Source organism: Phyllopteryx taeniolatus, chromosome 17, assembly GCF_024500385.1.
Source record: "Phyllopteryx taeniolatus isolate TA_2022b chromosome 17, UOR_Ptae_1.2, whole genome shotgun sequence".
Taxonomy (NCBI): domain Eukaryota; kingdom Metazoa; phylum Chordata; class Actinopteri; order Syngnathiformes; family Syngnathidae; genus Phyllopteryx; species Phyllopteryx taeniolatus.
The window spans coordinates 18,526,637-18,539,202 of NC_084518.1; the positions used below are offsets into that span (position 1 = coordinate 18,526,637).

The 12,566-nt window shown below is 43.1% G+C and overlaps 1 protein-coding gene and 1 long non-coding RNA gene across 7 annotated transcripts in view; one reads left to right on the forward strand and one right to left on the reverse strand.

Moving 5' to 3' along the window:
• The window catches only part of dbn1 (drebrin 1), a 53,361-nt gene that overhangs the window by 16,082 nt on the left and 24,713 nt on the right, over positions 1 to 12,566 (forward strand). The window lies entirely within an intron of this gene.
• LOC133467738 (uncharacterized) lies at positions 8,531 to 12,197 on the reverse strand. The gene is made up of 3 exons (XR_009785306.1): positions 11,990 to 12,197; positions 9,868 to 10,034; positions 8,531 to 8,837 (listed from the first exon to the last, which is right to left on the reverse strand). It is a non-coding gene; the product is annotated as an uncharacterized LOC133467738 (long non-coding RNA).

Genomic DNA, 12,566 nt, shown 5'->3' on the forward strand with positions numbered 1-12,566 from the left:
GCCCCAGCGGGGGTGAAAGCTCGGGCTCTGAGCCCCCACCAAAGAACGAGAGACTCACGCACCAGACTCCCCGTCCCTCCTAATATAATCTCTGCTGGAGTTGTCACGATAGCTAAACTACGTCCGTAATGACGGCCGAGACAGTAGCGCAGCTTCCATGGGAGACTATCGTATAACGTCACTTGGAGGAAACGAATAGAAGAATCACCAAATAAGAGGTCCAGCGTGCTTGCTTCCGGTTGTTTATTTGTCACTCCCAGTTAAGTTTACTGTAATACTGGCACACAAAAGAGAATTCAACATCGTGTAGTTGAACACCAAAAAATTCAACCAAACCATATTTGCTCGAACAAATCCTCACTAAATACACTCGAGTTGTTTTGCAATTTAAATCTCCTGGACTCTGTATTATGACTGGTTTGGACTTGTTTACTTCCTGTGTACAACAGGATATGTATGCACTGGTGAGTACATCCGAATTAGCATTGTGGCTAATTAGCTAACAGCAAGTGCATTGAACAACGTTCCCCAACTCACCTCGGCAGTGATGCACATACACTGACACACTCACAGATTTATATCCACCGCGTGAGGGGGGGGGGGGGGGGGGCGCGGTTGAGCCAGTGAAGCACTGGAGTAACCCAAGTACCTCAGTAAACCCGTTAACCTAGTTTAATGCTAGTTTTAGATGGGCACATAAAATGATGTAGCGTGCCGTATGTGGCCCCCGGGCCTTGAGTTTGAGACGTGATTTATTGTTTGAGTACCATTAACCCCCCCCCCCCCCCCCCCCCTCCCAGACGTGGTGGGCTCAGAACTGAATGATCCTGATCGTAACCCCGTGGCAGAACAAGGTGATGGCAATGAAGAATTAAAGACTAATGCTCAGTAGGTTCATTTCATTTGGCCACGTGTTTTATTGTCACTTGTTCAGCTTGGGACAAAAGCGGTAGGGCGGAAAAGACCGACGGTACTGCATGTTTGGAAAATTGCTATTTCAGGTTAAGGTATTTAATCATAAGAAGCGAAAGATCAGCCGTCCTTCGGCGTTACCTCCCGCCTCATGCTGTCCTTGGATTGTCTTGGAACGGCCTCAACGCTTTGTTAACCTTCCACGCTCACGCTCTCCTGCGTCTATTCGGAGCTTCATTGTCTTAAAGTATGCGTGTTCCTTAGGGTTGGGGGAAAAAATGGAATAACTCGCCTAAGTCGACTTAAAAAAATAGGCCGACGCAGAATTTCTGCCTTGAAGCTCTACGGGGGGAAAAAAAACAAAAAAAGTTGCACCCGGAAAAATGTTTTCGCCACCCGAAACAATGTTTCACACGGACATTTATTCCAGGTGGACGCGGTGTTGGGCCACTGATAAACTTTGCAAAAAAAAAAACGACAGAGGAGCGTCTGTAAGTGATTTTTAAGACACTATTAGATGTGTAATGTACATCTAACATGATGTATGAGTGAACTGAGTGGTATTTAGCATTTTAGCTAGCGTGCTAGTGCTAATTCCTCATGCTAACCGTTTATCAAAGAAGTCCAGCCCTCAGAAATGACAATAAAATGCATGTTAGTAGTGGAAACAAAAAGAATTGGGTGGGAGGCGATTACTCGAGTACTCCATGAAATATCTATAGGATAATCGATTCTAAAAACATTTGATTGTGACAGCCCTAGTGTTCGCTACCTCACGTTCTTTGGGCTATTTGAGCACAGCGAGGAACACGTCGTTACCATGACAGCGGAAGTACATCTCACAATATTTGGTTTCTATACTTCAGTAGATTTTTCAGGTATCTGTACTTGAGTATTTATTTTTCTGACAACCCTACATTTGAAAACAGATCTGTACTTTCTAGTATAGTATAGTTAGTAGTAGTAGTTAAATTATTATCATGTAGTTGTCCAACTAGTATGCCAACTCTAGCTACTTTGTGGAAACAATAGTGGAAAAAAAACATTTACGAGTAAGGCACAGTTGTTATACTAGTGCGTTGAAGTTGATGTTTGAGCATTTATTTGATATCAATCGTAAGGTCCATGTACTAGTGTGCGCTTTGTCCTCACTTGTAGGACAATTTTGACATACGGGTACGATGATTACATGTTACTAGTGAGGTAAAACTGCACTAGTTGACAATTGTGTGCTACTAGTACTACTAGTGACACTATAGAGTTCCACTAGTTAACATGTAGAACTTCACTAGTAGTCCTTGTAGCATGCAGATGTCATGTCAGAATGTCATACAGTGGTGGAAGGCAAGTCGTGGAAAAAGATAGTAAGATTTTTTTTTGTTTTTTTTATGTCCTCTTTAAAGTCCATGTACTACTATGCACTTTTTCTTCACTAGTAGGACAGCTACAGTACTTGTTACTAGTGAGGCACAACTGTGCACTGGTTAACAACTGTGTGCAACTAGTACTGTTGTGACATTATCCAACTCTGCTAGTTAACATCAAGGGCTTTACTAGTATTGTGTCGCACTTGTGTGTTTTTAACATAGTGGATGGTTGTAATTCTGGTTAGAATACTGAGCTCATTTTCCTCATCAAATCTCATTGTTGGCAGCAAATGGATGGCTACTCGGATCTTCTCTGCGTCTGAGTACACACGTCAGAGTCAATTATTATGTCCCATTTGCTAAATGCTCAGTAGCGTCCACGTCGCAGCAGCGCTCGAGAGCCAAATTATCGAATAACAAGAGCGGTGAGCCAAACGAGAGAGAGCAGCTTGGCCTGCCGTTTGCTGAGTTCAGCACTCTGCCGCTTTGCAGTGAAGTGTGCGCTTCAAGAGGAGGGAGGGCGGCTGGTCCACAGGGGCATTGTGGGTAGTTTCTGCACAGGTTTCACTGCCTCTGCCTGGATACAAACTGTGCTTCATGTTCACACTTTTTTTAACGCTGTCACTGCCACCATTTGTTTTAAATAGCATTACAGACCGGTTCAAATGTTATTTTTAGTACAACTTGACTCACGAGTTGAATGCGGTCCGTGATTTCCCCATTGAAATGAAAATGAAAATGTCATTAATCCATTTCAGCACAGTCTGTCTACACGTGTTGCTGCACTGTTTGTGTTCCAACCGTCATTGCTCAAGGGCTATACAACCCATCTATGGAGTTTTGCATTGTGTGTTAGCATTAAGCTAGCGGACATTTTAATACAAAAGTTGTGGTTTGGCTACTGTCGGATGTCGGCTAATGTCGCATGTCAGGTCAGCCGTAAGTCGAGGGACCACTGTAGTTTTCCGGAGCGTCACACTCGGCACACTTTTCATGCTGCCACACTTTCTTTTAACAGCAAGGGGGGCTGGTTCAAAACTTATTTGGGCCAGACAGCTGTGCTTTAGATTCGTCATGGTTTTTGGTTTAGTTGCAAACTCATAGTACCACAACGATTCCCTTTCTTTTGACTTAATATAAGGGTTAATGACGTGTCTCCGTTGATGTCTTGTGCCCCCAAAGCTCCTCGCTGTCTGTTTTCTCCGCTTGTTTGCTTCCAACAATCAGGCCGCCGATGCTGGGATGCCTCGCAGCTATTTGAGCACGATCACGGCCCAAAGTACACAGCTTCGTTACGGACTGGAAGGAGCTGAAACTCAGAAACGCTGCCCCTCTGCTTCCCTTTAAATATTTCATTTCATATCAATCTTTTACTTCAGTTTCTTGGTTAATTAGAGTCGCCGTTTCTGAGCCGAATTATAAAACGCATTCACTAATAGTGACATGCAAGGAAAATACAGAGAGAAACTGGCAATGTTTTTTTCTCCTCTTCACGCTTGACACGTCCTGCTTAGACCATCTGGGCACCGGCGTGGTCCGGCCAACTGCTACTGTCGTTCTTCTCCGTATGCCTGACACATCAGTCTGCTACCAGACATAAGCCAAGCCAAATGCTACAAGACAGCCCTGTTTTTTTTCACCGCCTTTTGGATCCAGGATTACGCTTCACAGATCAAAAACATCAAAACAATCTGAATTCGTTGCTATTCCGAAGAAATTTGGGATAATCATGTGCTTCTCACTTTGTGGGAACAGTTTAGGAAAGGCCCTTCTCTGTTCCAGTCACAAAGTTTCTAAGGGTTCAAGGTTAGGAAGGCAGCAGCCCTGCATCCCACTAGAATCAATCTGTCCCTGCACTGAAAAGCAGCAGAATCACATCTCAGCAATCAGAACCTAAACAAGAGCAATCTGCAATAAGCTGTCCTTGACACCGAGCAGGAAGTGGAGAAAACAATCACCGTAACGTGCCGCATTTCACCGAATGATGTGTGATTGGTGGAAAACAAGGAAGTGGGAGACGAGAACCAATTTCTTCTCTTCTCCTGCCTTGTCACCGAGTGTAGAAAGTAAATAGTACAATGCAGGCAAGAGGGATTGGACACTCCTGATTTCGAGTCTTCAATGAACCTAACATACATGTTTTTGGGAGAATGGAAGACGAGTACGCAGAAAACCCCACATAAACATGGGGGAGAACATGCAAACTCCACACGGAGCCGAGATTCTCTCAACGAACCGCAGAACTCTGATGCAGACGTGCTAACTGCTCGTCCACGGTGCTGCACAGGGCAGAATGCCAGAGTAACAAGGCCACAAGGAAAGTCTTAAATCATTTATAGAAGCATCTACATCAACTATTGTCACGTGTAATTGAATTGGTGTCTCTGGAATGAGCGCCAACCGGCGGGATAACGTCACCGCTGCTCGTCATTAGGGCCAGATGCTGACTGAGCCTAGCGAGTTTGTAACCGAAGAACGGCAACATGCTGAGTCGAGACATGGCAAAAAAACGGTGATGGAATCGATGTCGGAGCTGTTTCTTTGTCAGAAGACACAGATTCAATTGTCTCTCGAAATAGAAATGATTCGCTGCTGCTCCTCTCAGTCATTTTAAGTGCTCTGATCTTCTCGCTTTGTTGGCCCACAAACTGCTGCTCCCCTTCCTACTGAGAGAGATTACGTTGTTGTTGTTTTTTTTGGCAGAGTTTGTGTGTTACGCAGAATAAGGCTATTATGTAAAGCATGAAGCTTACTCTGCAGTCCCGATTCCCCCCCCCACACATACTGCATTGACAGATACCAACATCAGGTCATACCGTTGCCATCAGTGTCTTCTGGACTTTGACATATTTGAACGCTACCAAGACAAATTGCTTCATGAGATGATAGCTGGGCAGTACAGTGTTCTAGTGGTTAGCTCGTTTGGCTCACAGTTCTGAGTTTCGGCGGTACGAATCTTAAGCTTTCGCCTTCCTGTGTGGAGTTTACATGTACTCTGCGTCCTTGCGTGGGGTTTTCAAGACTCTAAATTGTCTATGGATGTGAGTGTGAATGCTGTATGTGCCTTGCGATTATCTGCCGACCAGTCCTGGGTGTACCCCGTTTCTCTCGCCAAATGTCAGCTGGGATAGGCTCCAGCTCACCTACGACCCGAATGAGGACCAACTGTATCAAAAACAGATAGATGAGACCATAGATGCCCATTTAATACCACCAGAACTTTCACATCATTATCGGTATATCGACTATAGATCTAGTCTATGGTCACAAGACTTGGTTGGTCCATTAAGCATTCTGGTGTGCGTTTCAGGAGACTAAAAACAGCCTGCAGGTATTGACAAAACATTTGATACCAAGGCTGCTGATAGAAGGCAGTACTGAGGATTCTTTCAGATCAGGTCACCCGTAGCTGTCTTTGTATTCTTTACCACCACATAAATGCCCTGATGGAAATGTTTCTCTCTCCAACTGAAAACCGCTGCTGTTGGACAGGAATATTCCAGTAGTTTGAATGTGGATGTAAATAATAAAGCAGGTGAAGCAGCGGTATCTGTCACTTCGCATGAGAAGCTATAAATACCCACGGCGAGCTGGAAATCATCCTGCGGGATGGCACCTGTAACTGAGCAAGGTTGAAACGGAAGATGTTCATGGGGGGTGGGGGGGGGGGGGGATGTTCATTGTGCTGTTAGTTTAAATTTGTTCTTGCCATTCGAAGCAGTCATGGAATCATTCTTTTTATTCATGCATACATAGTGAACCCATGTTTATCGCCGGGGATACATTCCAGCATATGACCATACGAAAAACATTTTTAAAATAGTTTTGACCCCTCACGTACACTTTAAACACATTTAAACATATTAACACACCTTTATAAAAGTATTGCTCAGCGGCTGTTCTGCGCTCGCACAGTTCGTCAAATAAGACGTAAAATGTGATTGATTCAAGCTGTTCATTCGTCAGACTTTTTTGTAAAAGACATAAAACAAAAGACAATTAAACATGATATATTTAAACACCAGACTGTTGAACCAAACCATGTAATTTCATCTAGCTTCATGCTCACATATAATGCAAAACGTCATAAACGGGCTAACCAAAATTAGCATAGATGTTACGGTAAGTGGCACGGTGGGGTCTGCATCTTTTCCAGTAGGGCTCAGTGCTACCTGGCATGTTGTGGCACAACATGGTTCTACAATGAAGGCGTGCAAATCTAAATTTGTACTTGCATGTATCATGTGTAATTCATAAAAAAAATGATATAGCGGGGTCGCAAACGATGAACCATGATATCGGGGTACACTGCACATGAGATGGGATGATACGGAATAGCACATTTTTCAATTAGACCATTAGGTGGCCGTTCCAGTTTATATCCCACCGGCCACATCTGCCGGCAGCTCGCCATTTAAAAAAAAAAATAATAATTATTCTTCAATGCCACGCGAGTTGAACAGATTTTCACCTGCGCACTGACTCACCAATGGGTCCTTTCAAAGTACCGGTGGTGTGTCAGACAAGCAGCTAAACAGAGTGACACAGAGTGGTTCAACACCCACTCGTAGCTGGAGAGTGCTACGCCGGCGAATAACGGTCTTGTCACTGTGAGAGTCACCACAGTGAAAACGGAATTCTGTTTGTTGTGTCAAATACTGTCATTTTTTTCAAGCTGTTACCTCTTGACTAAAGCGGGGTGTAGACATACCGACAATCGTCCCCACATTTGAATATTTTCCCTCCCTTGTGGTCAAAGTCAGCAAAGGCCCGGATACTGTATATCGAAAAGATTATCGATGTGTTAGGAGTGATTGCTCCACTCTGATCAAAATAGAGGAGCCACTCCAGTTGCCAGATAAGCTAATAAATCTTCTATTTCTTCTTCTATCTATTTTCCGTCACTCTGGATCCCCTGTGGGGCACTGCTGCCACTTACAGGTCGGTCTTGTTACTACAACAGACTTCTGGTTTGAGAGCGGAAACATGCGATTATCGGTAGAGATATGGTAATGCGTGGGTCAGGAATTTTTTTTCCTTGTCATGTTTAGGGTCTCCGTTAAGATATTAAAAAAATCTTTTAGGGTCTCCGTTAAGATATTAAAAAAATCTTTGTGTACACCGCTTTAGAGTTCTGGATTATCCAGACTGAAAGGATCAGGAAGACATCAGCAATTGTTGTTAACGGACGAAACATCTGTTTATCTGGCTTCACTGCTGCCTCGTCACTGCTCCTACTTTTTGTTTTCAGTCAGACCAAGTCAACAGCATGTTTTATTCATGGTGCTGGGGCTCTTCAGTTGATTTGTGTTCAAGGACACAACGCTGTCTCGCCAGCCCTTTTTCGTGGCTCTATCGCCGTCCTCGCTGCTTGTTCTCGTAATGGTTCCCTTTTTTGCCGCCGGGATTCGTTGCAGTCGGTGTGTTCAAAGAACATTATTGATTGAATGAGATGCTTGAGTTTTTTTTAGCTGCTCTGAAGTTTTCCTCTCAATAGAAAGCAAAAGCTGCTGGTTCCGCTGTATTTCGGGCAATTTTTTGGGTTAAAGAAAAGTAAATGAATACATACATGTATTCATACTTTGTACACCCTGTGTTAAAAAGATTGAATGGTTGTTTATTTGTACTGTTAAAAGCAGGACAAGCAACACAACATAAAAAAACAATAATAAAAAAAATCATCCAATGTTTTTGAGTTCTTGTACCTTGGACTCGCCTTGCCCGACTATAAATCAGCCAAAACATGAACAAACTGTTCACATGAGCAGGCGTTTGCATGTGAGTCATGAATTTAGTTGTTCCTCAAAGCCAGCCGGCTTTTTTATCCTGTTTTAACGCCGACACTGTACGCACTTCATTTTATTAAGCATTGCTTTTAAGTACAAAAAAAGAAGTGACTCGATTGTCGCGGCTAAAGTGGTTTTCCACCCATTTCCACCAATTTTGATTTGTCCCATTATGTGAAACTTGGGAAATATGTTTTGGAGCACATGCTGTCCCAGATGCTTTTGATCATGTCAACCCCCTTGAAGTAATACAACCGCCTTGCTAGTTCGTTGCGAGACGTATTCTCTCGCAATTTAAAACAATCCCAGAGTGTGGTGTCTGTCTTGATTTCAGTGGCGTGTTTAACTGTAAGTGTAGCTGGAGCGCTGTGTCTGTTTTTGATTGCCAACAGCTGGAAGGTGTAACAGTGTCTGTGATTGACTTACACTACTGTAGTTTGAGTGAGCATGTCTGTTTGATTGGCAGTCGCTGAGAGTTGTGTCTGTGTTTGACCTCCAGTAGCTTAAGGATGAAGAGCCCCCCACATAAAGTCAAATTCCCATATGTTCACTTTAACAAATATTCACGTGACGAAGTAAATGGAGATGTTCATTGTGAGCATTTTTTTCCCGCAGAAAGCTCTCTGCGATGAAAAGCGGGGATATTTTTTGTTGTTGTAGCACCGCCGATGAAGTGTTGATGATGTCGATAGCCGCTAGCAGGTGACCTCACGCTTCCTCGCTGTCAACAATCCCGACAGACAAATAAACAGGATCTGGCCCTCCGTCCTCCCTGCAGGGAAACCACCATGTTGGGGGACCTCATGTGGCGTCTTGGCATGGAGCTCCTGCCAACCTCCTTTGCTGATAATCTACAATGACTCTAACATGCTTATTTTGCTTTTCTGCTGTGATTTATGCGATTGGACTATGTGTTTCATAATGGACGTCACATACTTCCGGTTGACAAAAGCCTCAGCGCTCTCTGCTAGCACCACTAGTAAACAAATCCTTCCATGTCACTTGATAAAGGGAAGGCAGTTGAAGAAGAAAAAAAGAGGCTTAATATCAAGAATCATAAATTTATCCTTCTTCTCTACCGCTGTAGTTTAAATGTGTGAATTGTGAGTCAGGTAAACTACTTCCAAAAATAGACATGGTGGAAATTCAGACACAGTTAATATGATGGTTGAGGAACTGGCTTTTCTGTTGCTTTGACTAATGGCAGAGACGCGCTATTTTGACGGTGAAATGGATAGCTTTCTATAGCTGACGTTAGCTAGCAGGCAAGCCGTTACGGTTGGCGAACTTACCCAAAGGCAACATTTTATGCATTCTTGTGAGAAAATTGCCTTCAACAAATCCACCGATGGACGTTTGGTTCCCAGTCTCTCCCTTTAGAAGTGGCTACTTGCGATCTTCTCTTGATAACTATTTTGGACTACTTTTTTCTAAACCTTTTGGGGGTATATCTGGCAGTGCAACCCATCGTTTCAGTTCAGGTCAGCATTATTCAATCACTTTTCTAACACCGGGAAGTATCCTGGTGACTATTGTTAATGAACAAGTTTATAAGAACGAGGCTTAAAAATTCCCACCCACTCGAATATGGAACCACTTTCCGTCCCGCAGACGAGATACAAGCAAGGGCCGACGTTCGTCTGGCGGCGCGCCATCCCCCCCCCAAAAAAAACATGTCGGCACACTTTCTGCTTTTCATGGTCACCGACTTCTCCAGTCTAATCTACTGTAGTCTGCCTCACCCGGGGACTAACTTACCGTCAGTGCAGATAAATGTTTCTTGCAAAGCGCCCAAAGCTCACCTGAAATCCTCGATAAGATTTGCTGGGCTGTGAGTTTGTTTACTGAAGTAGAAGGAAGCGCTAAGATATTCTTGTAACAATGATCTTTGGAAACAGCTGGCGCTCAGTCTGCCCACTTTGGCGTGTTGGGTCTTCGTATGGCAGCTCCGAGGTGTGAATAGACCAGGCTGTTAATGAGGAACAGCAAGACATTGGACATGATGGATCGAGAGTTTTAAAACACCAGTTACACGTCGGCGTATTATTGAAATCTTGGGCTTGTCTGTCAGAACCCGAACATGTACAGTAGGTTGGGCTGCACCGGCTGCAGTCCCACTTCCCCCGTTGTCAAATTTGTATTTATTTTTTCAATACAAAAAAATGACATAACTGTCCATTGACGTCCGACACTCGGATACGGTGCTCCGTTTCATGATTTCCCAATCTATACTTTTTCCTGCATTTCACATGCATGCAAAAATGTCCTATGGATAGAAACTGTGTAATTTTGTTTTCCACAGTAGATGAACAAACAGAATGTGAAGCTGATTTTAGGAAGATGTCGTAATCTTTGAGGGCTTCCTCTCTCTCGGAAGGCCTCTCTCTCTTGCTAAACCATCCGCCCACCTTTTTTCTCTTTTTTTGGGTGGAACTCATTTCCTTTCAAAGACTGCCAGAGCTGCAGCATGATCGCTGAAGAGCATAGTAAAGCTTCTTGGCTGTGGCATAAAATAACACCAAGAGAAATCCTGTGACTTGAATAAAATGATTTAGTTGTACTCAGCGTGGCACGGTCATTGCATCTTTTTCTCCCTCACGTCATTTGTACACCGTAGCAAATAAATGTCTCATTGTTTGAGATAAAAGCTTCAAGTGTGGTAGGGGATTTTTTTTTAATTTCCCGCCTGAAGTTGAGAGAAATCCACGATTGTATGGATATGGAGGAGGAGATATGGAGTTATAATCTAAAAGCACCACAGTTAAGTGTCAATCTATTACTGATCAGTGAAAATCCAAACCGGATAGCTACAGTGCATCCGGAAAATGTTCACAGCGCTTCACTTTTTCCACATTTTGTGAATGTTATAGCCTAATTACAATATGATAACAATAAGTAACTTTTGTACAGTCAACATTTTTTGTATACACACAACACTCCATAAGGCCAATGTACATACCAATCTTGAATTTTGCAAATGTCTGTTTAATATCTATGGAAAGTTTCCAACTTTGAAAATTCCTGTTATTTTGCAATGCTAACTTGGAATACTTTAGTTTGTTTTGTATGAAAACCAACTAATTTCGCTTTCTCTTTCTCTACATGTCTCCTCTCTGTTGTCCAATCTTACCAGGTAAGAAACTCCTTTTCATATGCAACAAAGCACAGAAGCATGCACAAGTGTGACCTCCATGTTGCTCTCACGCTATAGTACCACATTTCAAATTTTTTTTTTTACTTGTATGGCCCACAGTATGGCTTGGAAACCCTCCCGTGGTCCTGAATTATCCAAAGTGTAACCCTATTCAACTCCATTGACCATGGGGGATGTATTTTCTCCTTCAGGAGCCTCGTGAGTGTCGATGTGAGGGGGGTCGTCACTTAAAGGTCCAGCGCGTAGCCATGCTGGGAACACTAGGAGTGTCGACGCCTTTAATGACAAATCGATGCGACGGGGGACATGGAGCTTGTAAAGGTCGCGGCAAAGTGCAAGCTGACCCCGACGATAAACTTAATAAAGCCAATAAAAAATAAATAACTCGACTGCAGTTCCAGTTAAACGTGGAAATAGATTGTTTTTTTTATTCTTGTCACCAATTTGTGATACTAGTTTTAATGGCGTGTTTCAACCACTAAAGACAAATTAATACCTCCCTTCTTCCATCAGGAAACAAAATGTCGTAACTAAATAGTCCGTATCATAAACTCTGTTCTAGATAAATTGGCATTAGGAGTTAACTGCTAAGCCCATTTGAAATCCGTTGCTAACCAAAACAGTAGCACTTACCAACGCAAGTAAACAGTCTCGCAGATAACTACTTAGCAAAGATTATTATTCCAGTAGAGCCTTTTCTAAAAATATTGTTTTTAACTCTAGAAATTGCTATATATTGATGTGAACTTAGCGAACCAAAACAGCAGTACCTTTATGTTGTGGAGGCGGCATCTTAAAAGCCTTCCAGTAGACTCCTGACATGTGGTCTCTCCACAGTGTTGTGTGCGCCCTATGTCCAGTCTGCCTTGTTTCTTGCCATTCCTTCACATTTGACAATTTCATTTGATGTAAACTGTACTATACCGCTAGCATTGTTGATTATTTTTCCAAATAAAGACCTTCCCTGTAAAAGATGCTTCCCTTCCATCTGCAGTTGAGTAAATAATCGCCCCCGGCCGGTTTCCCACTCACTGCCCAAGTTCAATTTATTACAAACAAGGGATGCAGATGCCTCTGATTGTTTTTGCTGTTCGGGCAGCAGAAGCAGCTCGAGTGGAGCCGTAAACAGAAGTTAGCAGCGTTAAAAGGCCGCTTCATATTGACTGGACAGATCAATAACTCGGGAGGAGGAGGGGCTGAGCATGCAGCGAAGGCATAATAGACCAGGGAAGGAATGACTTTGCTATTTCAACGTCAGATCGTCTCGGCTTCGGTTTCGGTCAAAACATTTTAAAGGAGATATTATGTAAATTAAACAATTTGTGACTTCATAACCAGTCCAAATTC